Consider the following 6,236-nt stretch of genomic DNA (forward strand, 5'->3'; position numbering starts at 1 on the left):
TGTATTAGTTTTCTTTTTTAAAAACACTTCTACACACTTCTTTGATTCTGCCTCTGTTCAGGAACAACTTTCTGCATTGATATATACTGTATATATATCAGGGTTTCCATTGTCTGGTAATTGCCGGACATTAGCCTGGGAAAAAAAAATTAAATGTCCGACAAAATGAAATCTCTCTGGTCAAATTGTCCATTTGAAATTGGCTAATAATCACGTACCCCTAACACAATCTGAATTTTAGAATAAGCCTAAAACATAGGCCTACCCTAAAGCAAGAATATGTCCTTTGGCTATGTTTTAAAGGAACAGGCGCTACCGTTTGAAAGTTATTAAACCACATGCATATGCTGCATTTCAAATAGGAATCACACGCATAAAACATCCGTTAAACAACGAACGAATAAGTGAGACGATTCAAACATGGCCAGGCCCAGGCAGACTAGCCTTAAAAGTTTTTTCAGAGGCCAGACGCAATGGATGATGATAAATTGGTAACGCCTGAAGCCTCAGATGTCTGGTCAGCTCCACTACCACCAGAGAAAAAGCAGAAGTGTCGGGCCGAGCCTATCTGTCGGTTGAAGTGGAGTTGCGGGGGGTGCGGCCACACCCCTAGTATGACTAGTTAAGGACTACTAAGGTCCCTCCACCCCTAGTATGACTAGTTAATGATTACTAAGGTTAAGGTCACTCCACCCCTAGTATGACTAGTTAACGACTACTAAGGTCACTAAACCCCTAGTATGACTAGTTAATGACTACTAAGGTCACTCCACCCCTAGTGTGACTAGTTAATGACTACTAAGGTCACTAAACCCCTAGTATGACTAATTAATGACAGGATAAATGGAGCAAAATCATATCAATATGCACCTAAGTCCTCCGTCTGAGTACTAAAGTCAGTACATAGTGACTATGCTTTAGTTACTTCAAGATCCCAAGATGATGTTGTGATGTCAATATGAAAGTGCATGAGCAGGATGAAAGTGGTTTAGGTGGAAGTTGTACCAGCTGCACAAGGGCTTCTCACCAGCCCCAACCACACTAGCCCCAACCATTGCAGTCTTCAGTCTTCCTGTCATCAAGAACAGAACAAGGCCTCTTGTAGTTTCAGGCTAAAAGCATTTTCACTGTGCACTGTGCTTGCATAACCATAATCTGAGGCCTATCCCTAGTTTTATGCAGTCGCAAAAATATAGTCATCTACTGAATAAATTCATCACAAAACAAGTCTTGTGTACAGTAGCTTTTATCTCACAATCGCATTGCTGTTGTGCATATCCCTATACTGTACATTTTTTCAAATGAATTTTTAAAAATACAGAGCACAGAGCAGCCAAGGCAAAAATGTAGGTTTGGAGTTGTCGCTGGTATTTACAGTTTTACTAAAGTTCCACCAGACGTTCACACAATCTTAAAGGTGCCATATGTCATTTATGTTACCTATACATCTTAAAAGCGCCATATGTCATTTATGTTGCCTATACATCTTAAAGGTGCCATATGTCATTTATGTTGCCTATACATCGTGCTGCCTTGCGCATTGTTCACCAGAAAATACTAACAGAGTAAACTGTCAGATAATTGACAACAAGACCAAATCATCTTGACATAAACAATGGCATCAGGACTTGTCATTGTGATTGCACTGAGAGTTTCATTGGTATAAATATTTGCTTTTGAGGCATAAATAAGCATGTTGAGCAAGATACACGCTGTTGCAGGTAATCCACTATGCAGTGCAGCTTGCTCTAATTGTTTTGGGAAATGCACTAACTGTTGTGCAAATGTTAAGTAAGATTCAATAAATGCACCAAAGTGACTGAGAAAAACAGTAAGGTCAGTTAGGCCAGTGGTCTAAAACCCCCAGCCCGCCAGACAATTTCTTGTAGCCTCTTGCTTTATATTTGTACTGAGATTCGGCCTGTATATCAATTTTGTGTTTCAATTTCAATTTGTAAGGGACAGTGTGCAATTAAAACATAAATGTAACCATTTGATGCATTGCACCAGAGTTAGCCTTGGGCTAATTAGTCCCACAGGAAGCACAAATACAGTATAGCACAAATACAAATACAACCTTTTAAAAACAAAACATTGCTCAATTAGTAAAAAAAAAAACATGTTTGTTATTTCCGTTTGCTTCTTAAGAATAGGCTACTCAACATTTAACTGTTAATGCAGCCTGGCAGCCTACTCAACTAACGTTAGCTTTGGGTGTGCAGTTGCATAGACCAATGTCAATTGCACTAGTTAGCACTGCTGTGGGTCAGCTACAACAATCAAAAGATCTCAACACAAGGGAACCAACAGAGCTGTTCCTTGCAAACAATTGCATATTATATTATATTATATTATATTATATTATATTATATTATGCAACTCACCGAGTGGTTAGTGGTGTTCGTTGATGTTCCAAAACAAGTAGCATAGCGAAATACAGTTTCTGTCGTGTTTTATTTCGCATTTTGTAAAATCCCATTGATTTCTGTTGGAAGACTCATTGTACATTGATATTACTGCGCCACCGTCTATGCTTCAGGTTCAAATATTGAGCGGAAGTTTATACGCGGTTGTGAGGTGTCTGAAAAAATAGTTCCACAATAGCAAATAAGACGGCTGGAAATCATACATTGCGCCGATATATTTTATTTTAATTATCAACGAACACCACTAACCACTCGGCGAGTTGCACAGTTTTGAAAACGAACGTTAAGGGTTGTTTTAGGACATGTTTGAGTATGCCTGTCAAAGGTGATTTAAAACGAGTCAGAAAAGTCGAGACAGGACCAATCGTCAAAATTTTGGTGTCCACCACTCTAGTTCATCCAAAACAAACCAGAAAAGGGACTCAAAGTGCTAAATACCGGAATTTTCCTTTAACCATCCCTACAGTGCATGTGTATATCTTGCAATCCCCCCCTCCACGGTCCGTGTAACGCTTTGTAGTGCTGTGTTCTATTTGCAGAATTCACATGAAAAAATATAAAAATAGGCTTAAAAATCTGTCATCGATTCTTTAGGACGGCACAGTTAATGGTTTATTGATGCTTACTTTGATTTTCATTTGGGCACAGTTACGGTTTTCTGTTCAGAAGTTGAAAATTTAAATGATGCGTACATTTTCTAATTTTCCTTTTTTGCGCTTGTGGTTGGACTGAACCACGAGCACCGGGGGGAGTACACCATCTAGCTGGGCCAGGCTAGATGGTGGAGAGCGCAGCCTGAAGTTGTTCATGATTTTGACTCATTACTTTAGAGATTAATAAATAAAACTTCGCCGATTTTTGGGAGATGGGACGTTAAACATAACTTTCAGCCTATGTTGAACATATCTACAGTATATTTAAATACCATGGCCATGCCATACCATAGCAAATAATTCCCCAAAGAGAATGCTTTGCCGTTGACGTCAGTTTAGGCTATACAGGCTTATAGGCTACCCCAAGCACTGTTTGACATGGGGTGTTTTTGCTTATTTAAAGGGATATTCCACCATTTGGGGAAATACACTCGTTTTCCACGTCCCCTTGAGTTAAACAATTGAGTTTTATCTTTCCCCAGTTCATCCAGCCGTTCTCTGAGACTGACAGTAACACTTTTAGCTCCAGCTCATTGAATCAGATTAGACCGTTATCTTATAGAGAGATGCTAACGGTCTAATCTGATTCAATGAGCAATGAGAAATGACTACTCTAATGACTAGTGATTATGCTTACTTACTTAAAGATCCCTTAATGATGTTGTGATGTCAATATGAAAGTGCATTAGCAGGATGAACATGGTTTAGGTGGAAGTTATACGTGACCAGCTGACCTAACGAGCCCCAACCACAGCAGTCTTCAGTCTTCCTGTCATCAAGAGCAGAACAAGGCCTAGTTTCAGGCTAAAAGCACTTCACTCTGTGCTTGCATAGGACATCTCAAGACCTTTTTGTTTAATGACCATTTTTCCTCCACACCCAACACATACAGTAGCTCTATACGCATAGCTTGTCTTTGTTGTATTGTTATTGTTTGTCTGTCTGTTGTGTTTTCTTTCTACTATGTAAAACGACCTTGGGTTTGAGAAAGGCGCTATATAAAAGAAACGTATTATTATTATTATTATTATTATTATTATTATTATTATTATCTGAGGCCTATCCCTAGTTTTATGCAGTTGCAAAAATATGTGTGTGCTTTTTTACCCACAAGTCATCTACTGAATCAATCCATCACAAATCAAGTCATGTTGTTATATGCACACTAGCATTTATCTCTCAACCACATTGCTGTTGTGCAGTTTCTTTTGTAATCAGGAGAACTAACCCGCATATGTGACTAGAACTGGACTAAATGGGAACATGTTTAGCACCGTCCTCTCACAGGCTACTGAACCACAGTGGGTTCTTCTATAAGAGTACTTAACCACAGAGGGTTCTTCTATAAGAGAGTACTTAACCACAGCGGGTAGCAGTGACTGTGTGAGGTGACATTCTATATGTCTGTTGTGAGTGTAAGGACGTCAGGGCCATAGCCAGGTACACTGTATTTTTACCGTGTACTCACAGAATGGACAGCTAGCAGATCGTGAAGAGATGATTGCTAAATGTGAAAAAAATTGAAATCTGGCCTTGAAATCGCATACAATCGCTGATTGCGCCTTTAAAGGTGCCATTTGTCATAAATGCTGATGTATTTTGAAAATGCTTCTAGAGTAACAGTGATATGATATTAAAGGCAGGAATACTGTGTTTTTTCATTGTCATGATAACTACATATTAGACTTTTACACACTTTTTTTCATAACATTTTACTGCATTATAATGTTTCATATTTAATATTGAGTATTTTATTGTCTTTACTGCTAGGTGAGGATTTATATACGTTATGGCGATGATCGCCTCTCCTGCACTGATTCTTATCTTCGCAGCTGGACTTGCCCTTGAACAGGTAAAGATCCATTGGCATAGTTTGGCACAGACTTGAGCACATCGCCTTCTTCTCATAAACAAAATATGTTTATATTTATGGTATTTGGCAGGTGATTTTGTCCAAGTTTTCCTGGGGTATATAAACACCAAATTATTACACTTGCTGTCTTATTTTTTCTGATATGAGGTCTCTCTGTCTTGTTGCTACAGGATGAAAGAACGGCGGTCAAAGAGAAGGAGTATCCACTCGATATGAAACCGAATTCTGTCGATGATCAATATGAGGGTTGTGCCGAGAACATGACAAAAAGAATACATTTCTTCAAAAAGAACTTAGCAATCAAGAGTTCGGTGAAGCTTGGAAAAGGGCAAATGATTCATGTGGCAACCCAGGACATGGTTTGACAATTAATCAGTGCATTGCCCTTTTTGTGTACAGTGACAGCAATAAAACACAAATATACTGTACCAAGTGTTTAATGATGCAGGTCGTGATGCAGTACAAATCCCGGACATTTAAATGCTACTCCCTCCAGTTTTTCCTAACAGAGGCTGTTCAGGCTCTTAAGAGAGAACAAAAGAACAGCAAAAACACATTCCGTGGTACAAATGTCAGTTTTCCTAAAAAGGTTGTGAACAGTGAGATTCGATTTGGCCAATTTGCATTCTCTTCTACTGAGAAAAAGACAGCACAGGGATTTGGAACTAAATCTTGTTTTGAGAAGCATAGCATGCATAGTGGACACCATCGTATACACGCAAAAACTCACCTCCATTCACAGACGCACCGTGACTATCACTGTCAATAGACGATCGATCATAATCTCCAAAAGGATATTCTCCTTCAGAATCAGAATAGGTGAATAACATGGCCTACCTTCACACGTGAACGTTTTTCAACATTTGGTGTAGGCCTATTTCTGCTTCAATTTGTGCAAAACTATGGCCTGCATCGCTTCCGCGTCATTAGAAATGCACCTGTTTCTTGTGTGTAATAGCCTACAAGTATTTCCTGAAAACTTTGCGCAGCGATTTTGGGTTTGAATCAAGCTCTGGATGTCTAGCAAATAGTGGAGGAGAGTACAAATGGGATTTGTCACCGTACTTGGATCTATCGTCTATTTTAATCAGTATCGTTGTTTGTCGCAATTAAAAATAGCCTCAAGGGCCGGATTGCATTATTATTTTGACATACGTCGGGGGCCGGAATTGGGTCGGACGTGGGCCGGGTGTTTGAGACCCCTGATGTAGATGTTAGGCTACTAAATTTTCAGGTGACCAATGCACAAACAAAACCGGGAAACGGACAAATATTATCAAGGCC

General features: G+C 39.3%; 1 pseudogene; it reads left to right on the top strand.

Moving 5' to 3' along the window:
- The first annotated feature begins 4,853 nt into the window (after positions 1 to 4,853).
- Positions 4,854 to 5,760, top strand: LOC121696993 (annotated as a pseudogene).
- The last annotated feature ends 476 nt before the right edge of the window (positions 5,761 to 6,236 follow it).

This window comes from Alosa sapidissima, chromosome 22, assembly GCF_018492685.1.
Source record: "Alosa sapidissima isolate fAloSap1 chromosome 22, fAloSap1.pri, whole genome shotgun sequence".
In the NCBI taxonomy this organism is placed as follows: Eukaryota; Metazoa; Chordata; class Actinopteri; order Clupeiformes; family Clupeidae; genus Alosa; species Alosa sapidissima.